Below are 12617 nucleotides of genomic sequence, written 5' to 3' on the forward strand. Positions count from 1 at the left end.
GTCATCGTGTGCACTGCTTCACTAAGTCACCCTGAGCTAGTGAGGTGTTGCATTTTTTGCGGCCGCAGTCGGGGCCACTAGAGCGCATACTCTGGTTTCTCTTCAAACCGAATAAATCTTTCGCCTTTTACTAAAGATTTCCGTGGAGAGGAACATTAAAGAGTTTCACTCAATTTTTTGAAGCCCTGCCAAGTGCAGGGTTACCTATGCTGGTTAAAAAAAAAAAGAAACAGAGCAAATGAAAGCGCAAAGCCTGCTTTTCAGCTGTTGGCTTGCACCCCCCAGCTGTCAGTCAGCCTTTGCAGGGGTCCTCGCAGCACAGCCAGGCTGATACCTTGCAGTGGTAGCCAGAGGGGGGAGCCTTTAGCTAATGCTTGCTGCTGTCGCCACCTGCTGGTGAGCCAGCAGAGGCTGGCTCCAAGCTAGCATCCAGGAGGATATGGCCCCAGTGGGCAGGGGTTTGGGCCCGGGCCCCGATCGGCTGACAAACGCCTGACAAACGCCTGACAAACGCCGTCCTTTGCCCGGCGGGCTTTGCCCTGGCGGGCAAAAGAACCTGGCAGCCCAGGAGGCCCAGCACCCGTGCAAGACAGGGTGAGGGCGGAAAATGACCCCTGTGTCCTGAGAAAGGAGAGAGCGGGCTGCTTTTTCAACATCCTGGGGGAGGAGCCCCATCTCTGGGGCCCAAAAGAAAATCTCACGCCTGCCTCCCAGAAGCCCTAGACCTTATGTAAACGAGGGGAGTCCTCAGGCAAAGGCAGACTCTGCCTGCCTTTTGGCCAATGTCACATGGCCTGCGGTCTGGAGAAATTTGCATACCCACAATCCCCTGCCAGGTTTCATGACTTTGGATGGGATTGCTTGCAAATAAAGTCATTCTGCCACGGGTTCGGAGCCCGATAGCATTCTCCATTCGCTTCATCTCAAAAAGCGTCATCGTGTGCACTGCTTCACTAAGTCACCCTGAGCTAGTGAGGTGTTGCATTTTTTGCGGCCGCAGTCGGGGCCACTAGAGCGCATACTCTGGTTTCTCTTCAAACCGAATAAATCTTTCGCCTTTTACTAAAGATTTCCGTGGAGAGGAACATTAAAGAGTTTCACTCAATTTTTTGAAGCCCTGCCAAGTGCAGGGTTACCTATGCTGGTTAAAAAGAAACAGAGCAAATGAAAGCGCAAAGCCTGCTTTTCAGCTGTTGGCTTGCACCCCCCAGCTGTCAGTCAGCCTTTGCAGGGGTCCTCGCAGCACAGCCAGGCTGATGCCTTGCAGTGGTAGCCAGAGGGGGGAGCCTTTAGCTAATGCTTGCTGCTGTCGCCACCTGCTGGTGAGCCAGCAGAGGCTGGCTCCAAGCTAGCATCCAGGAGGATATGGCCCCAGTGGGCAGGGGTTTGGGCCCGGGCCCCGATCGGCTGACGAACGCCTGACAAACGCCGTCCTTTGCCCGCTGGCAGCCCAGGAGGCCCAGCACCCGTGCAAGACAGGGTGAGGGCGGAAAATGACCCCTGTGTCCTGAGAAAGGAGAGAGCGGGCTGCTTCTTCAACATCCTGGGGGAGGAGCCCCATCTCTGGGGCCCAAAAGAAAATCTCACGCCTGCCTCCCAGAAGCCCTAGACCTTATGTAAACGAGGGGAGTCCTCAGGCAAAGGCAGACTCTGCCTGCCTTTTGGCCAATGTCACATGGCCTGCGGTCTGGAGAAATTTGCATACCCACAATCCCCTGCCAGGTTTCATGACTTTGGATGGGATTGCTTGCAAATAAAGTCATTCTGCCACGGGTTCGGAGCCCGATAGCATTCTCCATTCGCTTCATCTCAAAAAGCGTCATCGTGTGCACTGCTTCACTAAGTCACCCTGAGCTAGTGAGGTGTTGCATTTTTTGCGGCCGCAGTCGGGGCCACTAGAGCGCATACTCTGGTTTCTCTTCAAACCGAATAAATCTTTCGCCTTTTACTAAAGATTTCCGTGGAGAGGAACATTAAAGAGTTTCACTCAATTTTTTGAAGCCCTGCCAAGTGCAGGGTTACCTATGCTGGTTAAAAAGAAACAGAGCAAATGAAAGCGCAAAGCCTGCTTTTCAGCTGTTGGCTTGCACCCCCCAGCTGTCAGTCAGCCTTTGCAGGGGTCCTCGCAGCACAGCCAGGCTGATGCCTTGCAGTGGTAGCCAGAGGGGGGAGCCTTTAGCTAATGCTTGCTGCTGTCGCCACCTGCTGGTGAGCCAGCAGAGGCTGGCTCCAAGCTAGCATCCAGGAGGATATGGCCCCAGTGGGCAGGGGTTTGGGCCCGGGCCCCGATCGGCTGACGAACGCCTGACAAACGCCGTCCTTTGCCCGCTGGCAGCCCAGGAGGCCCAGCACCCGTGCAAGACAGGGTGAGGGCGGAAAATGACCCCTGTGTCCTGAGAAAGGAGAGAGCGGGCTGCTTCTTCAACATCCTGGGGGAGGAGCCCCATCTCTGGGGCCCAAAAGAAAATCTCACGCCTGCCTCCCAGAAGCCCTAGACCTTATGTAAACGAGGGGAGTCCTCAGGTAAAGGCAGACTCTGCCTGCCTTTTGGCCAATGTCACATGGCCTGCGGTCTGGAGAAATTTGCATACCCACAATCCCCTGCCAGGTTTCATGACTTTGGATGGGATTGCTTGCAAATAAAGTCATTCTGCCACGGGTTCGGAGCCCGATAGCATTCTCCATTCGCTTCATCTCAAAAAGCGTCATCGTGTGCACTGCTTCACTAAGTCACCCTGAGCTAGTGAGGTGTTGCATTTTTTGCGGCCGCAGTCGGGGCCACTAGAGCGCATACTCTGGTTTCTCTTCAAACCGAATAAATCTTTCGCCTTTTACTAAAGATTTCCGTGGAGAGGAACATTAAAGAGTTTCACTCAATTTTTTGAAGCCCTGCCAAGTGCAGGGTTACCTATGCTGGTTAAAAAAAAAAAGAAACAGAGCAAATGAAAGCCCAAAGCCTGCTTTTCAGCTGTTGGCTTGCACCCCCCAGCTGTCAGTCAGCCTTTGCAGGGGTCCTCGCAGCACAGCCAGGCTGATGCCTTGCAGTGGTAGCCAGAGGGGGGAGCCTTTAGCTAATGCTTGCTGCTGTCGCCACCTGCTGGTGAGCCAGCAGAGGCTGGCTCCAAGCTAGCATCCAGGAGGATATGGCCCCAGTGGGCAGGGGTTTGGGCCCGGGCCCCGATCGGCTGACAAACGCCTGACAAACGCCGTCCTTTGCCCGGCGGGCTTTGCCCTGGCGGGCAAAAGAACCTGGCAGCCCAGGAGGCCCAGCACCCGTGCAAGACAGGGTGAGGGCGGAAAATGACCCCTGTGTCCTGAGAAAGGAGAGAGCGGGCTGCTTTTTCAACATCCTGGGGGAGGAGCCCCATCTCTGGGGCCCAAAAGAAAATCTCACGCCTGCCTCCCAGAAGCCCTAGACCTTATGTAAACGAGGGGAGTCCTCAGGCAAAGGCAGACTCTGCCTGCCTTTTGGCCAATGTCACATGGCCTGCGGTCTGGAGAAATTTGCATACCCACAATCCCCTGCCAGGTTTCATGACTTTGGATGGGATTGCTTGCAAATAAAGTCATTCTGCCACGGGTTCGGAGCCCGATAGCATTCTCCATTCGCTTCATCTCAAAAAGCGTCATCGTGTGCACTGCTTCACTAAGTCACCCTGAGCTAGTGAGGTGTTGCATTTTTTGCGGCCGCAGTCGGGGCCACTAGAGCGCATACTCTGGTTTCTCTTCAAACCGAATAAATCTTTCGCCTTTTACTAAAGATTTCCGTGGAGAGGAACATTAAAGAGTTTCACTCAATTTTTTGAAGCCCTGCCAAGTGCAGGGTTACCTATGCTGGTTAAAAAGAAACAGAGCAAATGAAAGCGCAAAGCCTGCTTTTCAGCTGTTGGCTTGCACCCCCCAGCTGTCAGTCAGCCTTTGCAGGGGTCCTCGCAGCACAGCCAGGCTGATGCCTTGCAGTGGTAGCCAGAGGGGGGAGCCTTTAGCTAATGCTTGCTGCTGTCGCCACCTGCTGGTGAGCCAGCAGAGGCTGGCTCCAAGCTAGCATCCAGGAGGATATGGCCCCAGTGGGCAGGGGTTTGGGCCCGGGCCCCGATCGGCTGACGAACGCCTGACAAACGCCGTCCTTTGCCCGCTGGCAGCCCAGGAGGCCCAGCACCCGTGCAAGACAGGGTGAGGGCGGAAAATGACCCCTGTGTCCTGAGAAAGGAGAGAGCGGGCTGCTTCTTCAACATCCTGGGGGAGGAGCCCCATCTCTGGGGCCCAAAAGAAAATCTCACGCCTGCCTCCCAGAAGCCCTAGACCTTATGTAAACGAGGGGAGTCCTCAGGCAAAGGCAGACTCTGCCTGCCTTTTGGCCAATGTCACATGGCCTGCGGTCTGGAGAAATTTGCATACCCACAATCCCCTGCCAGGTTTCATGACTTTGGATGGGATTGCTTGCAAATAAAGTCATTCTGCCACGGGTTCGGAGCCCGATAGCATTCTCCATTCGCTTCATCTCAAAAAGCGTCATCGTGTGCACTGCTTCACTAAGTCACCCTGAGCTAGTGAGGTGTTGCATTTTTTGCGGCCGCAGTCGGGGCCACTAGAGCGCATACTCTGGTTTCTCTTCAAACCGAATAAATCTTTCGCCTTTTACTAAAGATTTCCGTGGAGAGGAACATTAAAGAGTTTCACTCAATTTTTTGAAGCCCTGCCAAGTGCAGGGTTACCTATGCTGGTTAAAAAAAAAAAGAAACAGAGCAAATGAAAGCGCAAAGCCTGCTTTTCAGCTGTTGGCTTGCACCCCCCAGCTGTCAGTCAGCCTTTGCAGGGGTCCTCGCAGCACAGCCAGGCTGATGCCTTGCAGTGGTAGCCAGAGGGGGGAGCCTTTAGCTAATGCTTGCTGCTGTCGCCACCTGCTGGTGAGCCAGCAGAGGCTGGCTCCAAGCTAGCATCCAGGAGGATATGGCCCCAGTGGGCAGGGGTTTGGGCCCGGGCCCCGATCGGCTGACAAACGCCTGACAAACGCCGTCCTTTGCCCGGCGGGCTTTGCCCTGGCGGGCAAAAGAACCTGGCAGCCCAGGAGGCCCAGCACCCGTGCAAGACAGGGTGAGGGCGGAAAATGACCCCTGTGTCCTGAGAAAGGAGAGAGCGGGCTGCTTTTTCAACATCCTGGGGGAGGAGCCCCATCTCTGGGGCCCAAAAGAAAATCTCACGCCTGCCTCCCAGAAGCCCTAGACCTTATGTAAACGAGGGGAGTCCTCAGGCAAAGGCAGACTCTGCCTGCCTTTTGGCCAATGTCACATGGCCTGCGGTCTGGAGAAATTTGCATACCCACAATCCCCTGCCAGGTTTCATGACTTTGGATGGGATTGCTTGCAAATAAAGTCATTCTGCCACGGGTTCGGAGCCCGATAGCATTCTCCATTCGCTTCATCTCAAAAAGCGTCATCGTGTGCACTGCTTCACTAAGTCACCCTGAGCTAGTGAGGTGTTGCATTTTTTGCGGCCGCAGTCGGGGCCACTAGAGCGCATACTCTGGTTTCTCTTCAAACCGAATAAATCTTTCGCCTTTTACTAAAGATTTCCGTGGAGAGGAACATTAAAGAGTTTCACTCAATTTTTTGAAGCCCTGCCAAGTGCAGGGTTACCTATGCTGGTTAAAAAAAAAAAGAAACAGAGCAAATGAAAGCGCAAAGCCTGCTTTTCAGCTGTTGGCTTGCACCCCCCAGCTGTCAGTCAGCCTTTGCAGGGGTCCTCGCAGCACAGCCAGGCTGATGCCTTGCAGTGGTAGCCAGAGGGGGGAGCCTTTAGCTAATGCTTGCTGCTGTTGCCACCTGCTGGTGAGCCAGCAGAGGCTGGCACCAAGCTAGCATCCAGGAGGATATGGCCCCAGTGGGCAGGGGTTTGGGCCCGGGCCCCGATCGGCTGACGAACGCCTGACAAACGCCGTCCTTTGCCCGCTGGCAGCCCAGGAGGCCCAGCACCCGTGCAAGACAGGGTGAGGGCGGAAAATGACCCCTGTGTCCTGAGAAAGGAGAGAGCGGGCTGCTTCTTCAACATCCTGGGGGAGGAGCCCCATCTCTGGGGCCCAAAAGAAAATCTCACGCCTGCCTCCCAGAAGCCCTAGACCTTATGTAAACGAGGGGAGTCCTCAGGCAAAGGCAGACTCTGCCTGCCTTTTGGCCAATGTCACATGGCCTGCGGTCTGGAGAAATTTGCATACCCACAATCCCCTGCCAGGTTTCATGACTTTGGATGGGATTGCTTGCAAATAAAGTCATTCTGCCATGGGTTCGGAGCCCGATAGCATTCTCCATTCGCTTCATCTCAAAAAGCGTCATCGTGTGCACTGCTTCACTAAGTCACCCTGAGCTAGTGAGGTGTTGCATTTTTTGCGGCCGCAGTCGGGGCCACTAGAGCGCATACTCTGGTTTCTCTTCAAACCGAATAAATCTTTCGCCTTTTACTAAAGATTTCCGTGGAGAGGAACATTAAAGAGTTTCACTCAATTTTTTGAAGCCCTGCCAAGTGCAGGGTTACCTATGCTGGTTAAAAAAAAAAAGAAACAGAGCAAATGAAAGCGCAAAGCCTGCTTTTCAGCTGTTGGCTTGCACCCCCCAGCTGTCAGTCAGCCTTTGCAGGGGTCCTCGCAGCACAGCCAGGCTGATGCCTTGCAGTGGTAGCCAGAGGGGGGAGCCTTTAGCTAATGCTTGCTGCTGTCGCCACCTGCTGGTGAGCCAGCAGAGGCTGGCTCCAAGCTAGCATCCAGGAGGATATGGCCCCAGTGGGCAGGGGTTTGGGCCCGGGCCCCGATCGGCTGACGAACGCCTGACAAACGCCGTCCTTTGCCCGCTGGCAGCCCAGGAGGCCCAGCACCCGTGCAAGACAGGGTGAGGGCGGAAAATGACCCCTGTGTCCTGAGAAAGGAGAGAGCGGGCTGCTTCTTCAACATCCTGGGGGAGGAGCCCCATCTCTGGGGCCCAAAAGAAAATCTCACGCCTGCCTCCCAGAAGCCCTAGACCTTATGTAAACGAGGGGAGTCCTCAGGCAAAGGCAGACTCTGCCTGCCTTTTGGCCAATGTCACATGGCCTGCGGTCTGGAGAAATTTGCATACCCACAATCCCCTGCCAGGTTTCATGACTTTGGATGGGATTGCTTGCAAATAAAGTCATTCTGCCACGGGTTCGGAGCCCGATAGCATTCTCCATTCGCTTCATCTCAAAAAGCGTCATCGTGTGCACTGCTTCACTAAGTCACCCTGAGCTAGTGAGGTGTTGCATTTTTTGCGGCCGCAGTCGGGGCCACTAGAGCGCATACTCTGGTTTCTCTTCAAACCGAATAAATCTTTCGCCTTTTACTAAAGATTTCCGTGGAGAGGAACATTAAAGAGTTTCACTCAATTTTTTGAAGCCCTGCCAAGTGCAGGGTTACCTATGCTGGTTAAAAAGAAACAGAGCAAATGAAAGCGCAAAGCCTGCTTTTCAGCTGTTGGCTTGCACCCCCCAGCTGTCAGTCAGCCTTTGCAGGGGTCCTCGCAGCACAGCCAGGCTGATGCCTTGCAGTGGTAGCCAGAGGGGGGAGCCTTTAGCTAATGCTTGCTGCTGTCGCCACCTGCTGGTGAGCCAGCAGAGGCTGGCTCCAAGCTAGCATCCAGGAGGATATGGCCCCAGTGGGCAGGGGTTTGGGCCCGGGCCCCGATCGGCTGACGAACGCCTGACAAACGCCGTCCTTTGCCCGCTGGCAGCCCAGGAGGCCCAGCACCCGTGCAAGACAGGGTGAGGGCGGAAAATGACCCCTGTGTCCTGAGAAAGGAGAGAGCGGGCTGCTTCTTCAACATCCTGGGGGAGGAGCCCCATCTCTGGGGCCCAAAAGAAAATCTCACGCCTGCCTCCCAGAAGCCCTAGACCTTATGTAAACGAGGGGAGTCCTCAGGCAAAGGCAGACTCTGCCTGCCTTTTGGCCAATGTCACATGGCCTGCGGTCTGGAGAAATTTGCATACCCACAATCCCCTGCCAGGTTTCATGACTTTGGATGGGATTGCTTGCAAATAAAGTCATTCTGCCACGGGTTCGGAGCCCGATAGCATTCTCCATTCGCTTCATCTCAAAAAGCGTCATCGTGTGCACTGCTTCACTAAGTCACCCTGAGCTAGTGAGGTGTTGCATTTTTTGCGGCCGCAGTCGGGGCCACTAGAGCGCATACTCTGGTTTCTCTTCAAACCGAATAAATCTTTCGCCTTTTACTAAAGATTTCCGTGGAGAGGAACATTAAAGAGTTTCACTCAATTTTTTGAAGCCCTGCCAAGTGCAGGGTTACCTATGCTGGTTAAAAAAAAAAAGAAACAGAGCAAATGAAAGCGCAAAGCCTGCTTTTCAGCTGTTGGCTTGCACCCCCCAGCTGTCAGTCAGCCTTTGCAGGGGTCCTCGCAGCACAGCCAGGCTGATACCTTGCAGTGGTAGCCAGAGGGGGGAGCCTTTAGCTAATGCTTGCTGCTGTCGCCACCTGCTGGTGAGCCAGCAGAGGCTGGCTCCAAGCTAGCATCCAGGAGGATATGGCCCCAGTGGGCAGGGGTTTGGGCCCGGGCCCCGATCGGCTGACAAACGCCTGACAAACGCCTGACAAACGCCGTCCTTTGCCCGGCGGGCTTTGCCCTGGCGGGCAAAAGAACCTGGCAGCCCAGGAGGCCCAGCACCCGTGCAAGACAGGGTGAGGGCGGAAAATGACCCCTGTGTCCTGAGAAAGGAGAGAGCGGGCTGCTTTTTCAACATCCTGGGGGAGGAGCCCCATCTCTGGGGCCCAAAAGAAAATCTCACGCCTGCCTCCCAGAAGCCCTAGACCTTATGTAAACGAGGGGAGTCCTCAGGCAAAGGCAGACTCTGCCTGCCTTTTGGCCAATGTCACATGGCCTGCGGTCTGGAGAAATTTGCATACCCACAATCCCCTGCCAGGTTTCATGACTTTGGATGGGATTGCTTGCAAATAAAGTCATTCTGCCACGGGTTCGGAGCCCGATAGCATTCTCCATTCGCTTCATCTCAAAAAGCGTCATCGTGTGCACTGCTTCACTAAGTCACCCTGAGCTAGTGAGGTGTTGCATTTTTTGCGGCCGCAGTCGGGGCCACTAGAGCGCATACTCTGGTTTCTCTTCAAACCGAATAAATCTTTCGCCTTTTACTAAAGATTTCCGTGGAGAGGAACATTAAAGAGTTTCACTCAATTTTTTGAAGCCCTGCCAAGTGCAGGGTTACCTATGCTGGTTAAAAAGAAACAGAGCAAATGAAAGCGCAAAGCCTGCTTTTCAGCTGTTGGCTTGCACCCCCCAGCTGTCAGTCAGCCTTTGCAGGGGTCCTCGCAGCACAGCCAGGCTGATGCCTTGCAGTGGTAGCCAGAGGGGGGAGCCTTTAGCTAATGCTTGCTGCTGTCGCCACCTGCTGGTGAGCCAGCAGAGGCTGGCTCCAAGCTAGCATCCAGGAGGATATGGCCCCAGTGGGCAGGGGTTTGGGCCCGGGCCCCGATCGGCTGACGAACGCCTGACAAACGCCGTCCTTTGCCCGCTGGCAGCCCAGGAGGCCCAGCACCCGTGCAAGACAGGGTGAGGGCGGAAAATGACCCCTGTGTCCTGAGAAAGGAGAGAGCGGGCTGCTTCTTCAACATCCTGGGGGAGGAGCCCCATCTCTGGGGCCCAAAAGAAAATCTCACGCCTGCCTCCCAGAAGCCCTAGACCTTATGTAAACGAGGGGAGTCCTCAGGCAAAGGCAGACTCTGCCTGCCTTTTGGCCAATGTCACATGGCCTGCGGTCTGGAGAAATTTGCATACCCACAATCCCCTGCCAGGTTTCATGACTTTGGATGGGATTGCTTGCAAATAAAGTCATTCTGCCACGGGTTCGGAGCCCGATAGCATTCTCCATTCGCTTCATCTCAAAAAGCGTCATCGTGTGCACTGCTTCACTAAGTCACCCTGAGCTAGTGAGGTGTTGCATTTTTTGCGGCCGCAGTCGGGGCCACTAGAGCGCATACTCTGGTTTCTCTTCAAACCGAATAAATCTTTCGCCTTTTACTAAAGATTTCCGTGGAGAGGAACATTAAAGAGTTTCACTCAATTTTTTGAAGCCCTGCCAAGTGCAGGGTTACCTATGCTGGTTAAAAAGAAACAGAGCAAATGAAAGCGCAAAGCCTGCTTTTCAGCTGTTGGCTTGCACCCCCCAGCTGTCAGTCAGCCTTTGCAGGGGTCCTCGCAGCACAGCCAGGCTGATGCCTTGCAGTGGTAGCCAGAGGGGGGAGCCTTTAGCTAATGCTTGCTGCTGTCGCCACCTGCTGGTGAGCCAGCAGAGGCTGGCTCCAAGCTAGCATCCAGGAGGATATGGCCCCAGTGGGCAGGGGTTTGGGCCCGGGCCCCGATCGGCTGACGAACGCCTGACAAACGCCGTCCTTTGCCCGCTGGCAGCCCAGGAGGCCCAGCACCCGTGCAAGACAGGGTGAGGGCGGAAAATGACCCCTGTGTCCTGAGAAAGGAGAGAGCGGGCTGCTTCTTCAACATCCTGGGGGAGGAGCCCCATCTCTGGGGCCCAAAAGAAAATCTCACGCCTGCCTCCCAGAAGCCCTAGACCTTATGTAAACGAGGGGAGTCCTCAGGTAAAGGCAGACTCTGCCTGCCTTTTGGCCAATGTCACATGGCCTGCGGTCTGGAGAAATTTGCATACCCACAATCCCCTGCCAGGTTTCATGACTTTGGATGGGATTGCTTGCAAATAAAGTCATTCTGCCACGGGTTCGGAGCCCGATAGCATTCTCCATTCGCTTCATCTCAAAAAGCGTCATCGTGTGCACTGCTTCACTAAGTCACCCTGAGCTAGTGAGGTGTTGCATTTTTTGCGGCCGCAGTCGGGGCCACTAGAGCGCATACTCTGGTTTCTCTTCAAACCGAATAAATCTTTCGCCTTTTACTAAAGATTTCCGTGGAGAGGAACATTAAAGAGTTTCACTCAATTTTTTGAAGCCCTGCCAAGTGCAGGGTTACCTATGCTGGTTAAAAAGAAACAGAGCAAATGAAAGCGCAAAGCCTGCTTTTCAGCTGTTGGCTTGCACCCCCCAGCTGTCAGTCAGCCTTTGCAGGGGTCCTCGCAGCACAGCCAGGCTGATGCCTTGCAGTGGTAGCCAGAGGGGGGAGCCTTTAGCTAATGCTTGCTGCTGTCGCCACCTGCTGGTGAGCCAGCAGAGGCTGGCTCCAAGCTAGCATCCAGGAGGATATGGCCCCAGTGGGCAGGGGTTTGGGCCCGGGCCCCGATCGGCTGACGAACGCCTGACAAACGCCGTCCTTTGCCCGGCGGGCTTTGCCCTGGCGGGCAAAAGAACCTGGCAGCCCAGGAGGCCCAGCACCCGTGCAAGACAGGGTGAGGGCGGAAAATGACCCCTGTGTCCTGAGAAAGGAGAGAGCGGGCTGCTTTTTCAACATCCTGGGGTAGGAGCCCCATCTCTGGGGCCCAAAAGAAAATCTCACGCCTGCCTCCCAGAAGCCCTAGACCTTATGTAAACGAGGGGAGTCCTCAGGCAAAGGCAGACTCTGCCTGCCTTTTGGCCAATGTCACATGGCCTGCGGTCTGGAGAAATTTGCATACCCACAATCCCCTGCCAGGTTTCATGACTTTGGATGGGATTGCTTGCAAATAAAGTCATTCTGCCACGGGTTCGGAGCCCGATAGCATTCTCCATTCGCTTCATCTCAAAAAGCGTCATCGTGTGCACTGCTTCACTAAGTCACCCTGAGCTAGTGAGGTGTTGCATTTTTTGCGGCCGCAGTCGGGGCCACTAGAGCGCATACTCTGGTTTCTCTTCAAACCGAATAAATCTTTCGCCTTTTACTAAAGATTTCCGTGGAGAGGAACATTAAAGAGTTTCACTCAATTTTTTGAAGCCCTGCCAAGTGCAGGGTTACCTATGCTGGTTAAAAAGAAACAGAGCAAATGAAAGCGCAAAGCCTGCTTTTCAGCTGTTGGCTTGCACCCCCCAGCTGTCAGTCAGCCTTTGCAGGGGTCCTCGCAGCACAGCCAGGCTGATGCCTTGCAGTGGTAGCCAGAGGGGGGAGCCTTTAGCTAATGCTTGCTGCTGTCGCCACCTGCTGGTGAGCCAGCAGAGGCTGGCTCCAAGCTAGCATCCAGGAGGATATGGCCCCAGTGGGCAGGGGTTTGGGCCCGGGCCCCGATCGGCTGACGAATGCCTGACAAACGCCGTCCTTTGCCCGCTGGCAGCCCAGGAGGCCCAGCACCCGTGCAAGACAGGGTGAGGGCGGAAAATGACCCCTGTGTCCTGAGAAAGGAGAGAGCGGGCTGCTTCTTCAACATCCTGGGGGAGGAGCCCCATCTCTGGGGCCCAAAAGAAAATCTCACGCCTGCCTCCCAGAAGCCCTAGACCTTATGTAAACGAGGGGAGTCCTCAGGCAAAGGCAGACTCTGCCTGCCTTTTGGCCAATGTCACATGGCCTGCGGTCTGGAGAAATTTGCATACCCACAATCCCCTGCCAGGTTTCATGACTTTGGATGGGATTGCTTGCAAATAAAGTCATTCTGCCACGGGTTCGGAGCCCGATAGCATTCTCCATTCGCTTCATCTCAAAAAGCGTCATCGTGT

The 12617-nt window shown here is 54.8% G+C and overlaps 14 non-coding genes across 14 annotated transcripts; all 14 read left to right on the top strand.

Annotated features, from left to right (window-relative positions):
• Positions 1 to 86: 86 nt before the first annotated feature.
• LOC138564729 (U5 spliceosomal RNA) lies at positions 87 to 202 on the top strand. Its single transcript, XR_011300662.1, has one exon. It is a non-coding gene; the product is annotated as a U5 spliceosomal RNA (small nuclear RNA).
• Positions 203 to 1018: 816 nt separating this feature from the next.
• LOC138564730 (U5 spliceosomal RNA) lies at positions 1019 to 1134 on the top strand. Its single transcript, XR_011300663.1, has one exon. It is a non-coding gene; the product is annotated as a U5 spliceosomal RNA (small nuclear RNA).
• Positions 1135 to 1904: 770 nt separating this feature from the next.
• LOC138564731 (U5 spliceosomal RNA) lies at positions 1905 to 2020 on the top strand. Its single transcript, XR_011300664.1, has one exon. It is a non-coding gene; the product is annotated as a U5 spliceosomal RNA (small nuclear RNA).
• Positions 2021 to 2790: 770 nt separating this feature from the next.
• LOC138564732 (U5 spliceosomal RNA) lies at positions 2791 to 2906 on the top strand. Its single transcript, XR_011300665.1, has one exon. It is a non-coding gene; the product is annotated as a U5 spliceosomal RNA (small nuclear RNA).
• An 805-nt stretch (positions 2907 to 3711) lies between these two features.
• Positions 3712 to 3827, top strand: LOC138564733 (U5 spliceosomal RNA). Its single transcript, XR_011300666.1, has one exon. It is a non-coding gene; the product is annotated as a U5 spliceosomal RNA (small nuclear RNA).
• A 770-nt stretch (positions 3828 to 4597) lies between these two features.
• LOC138564734 (U5 spliceosomal RNA) lies at positions 4598 to 4713 on the top strand. Its single transcript, XR_011300667.1, has one exon. It is a non-coding gene; the product is annotated as a U5 spliceosomal RNA (small nuclear RNA).
• Positions 4714 to 5518: 805 nt separating this feature from the next.
• On the top strand, positions 5519 to 5634 carry LOC138564736 (U5 spliceosomal RNA). The gene has a single exon (XR_011300669.1). It is a non-coding gene; the product is annotated as a U5 spliceosomal RNA (small nuclear RNA).
• Positions 5635 to 6410: 776 nt separating this feature from the next.
• On the top strand, positions 6411 to 6526 carry LOC138564737 (U5 spliceosomal RNA). Its single transcript, XR_011300670.1, has one exon. It is a non-coding gene; the product is annotated as a U5 spliceosomal RNA (small nuclear RNA).
• A 776-nt stretch (positions 6527 to 7302) lies between these two features.
• Positions 7303 to 7418, top strand: LOC138564738 (U5 spliceosomal RNA). The gene has a single exon (XR_011300671.1). It is a non-coding gene; the product is annotated as a U5 spliceosomal RNA (small nuclear RNA).
• Positions 7419 to 8188: 770 nt separating this feature from the next.
• Positions 8189 to 8304, top strand: LOC138564739 (U5 spliceosomal RNA). The gene has a single exon (XR_011300672.1). It is a non-coding gene; the product is annotated as a U5 spliceosomal RNA (small nuclear RNA).
• Positions 8305 to 9120: 816 nt separating this feature from the next.
• On the top strand, positions 9121 to 9236 carry LOC138564740 (U5 spliceosomal RNA). Its single transcript, XR_011300673.1, has one exon. It is a non-coding gene; the product is annotated as a U5 spliceosomal RNA (small nuclear RNA).
• A 770-nt stretch (positions 9237 to 10006) lies between these two features.
• On the top strand, positions 10007 to 10122 carry LOC138564741 (U5 spliceosomal RNA). Its single transcript, XR_011300674.1, has one exon. It is a non-coding gene; the product is annotated as a U5 spliceosomal RNA (small nuclear RNA).
• Positions 10123 to 10892: 770 nt separating this feature from the next.
• LOC138564742 (U5 spliceosomal RNA) lies at positions 10893 to 11008 on the top strand. Its single transcript, XR_011300675.1, has one exon. It is a non-coding gene; the product is annotated as a U5 spliceosomal RNA (small nuclear RNA).
• A 799-nt stretch (positions 11009 to 11807) lies between these two features.
• Positions 11808 to 11923, top strand: LOC138564743 (U5 spliceosomal RNA). The gene has a single exon (XR_011300676.1). It is a non-coding gene; the product is annotated as a U5 spliceosomal RNA (small nuclear RNA).
• The last annotated feature ends 694 nt before the right edge of the window (positions 11924 to 12617 follow it).

Source organism: Ambystoma mexicanum, chromosome 1q, assembly GCF_040938575.1.
Source record: "Ambystoma mexicanum isolate Mex_15411 chromosome 1q, UKY_AmexF1_1, whole genome shotgun sequence".
Taxonomy (NCBI): domain Eukaryota; kingdom Metazoa; phylum Chordata; class Amphibia; order Caudata; family Ambystomatidae; genus Ambystoma; species Ambystoma mexicanum.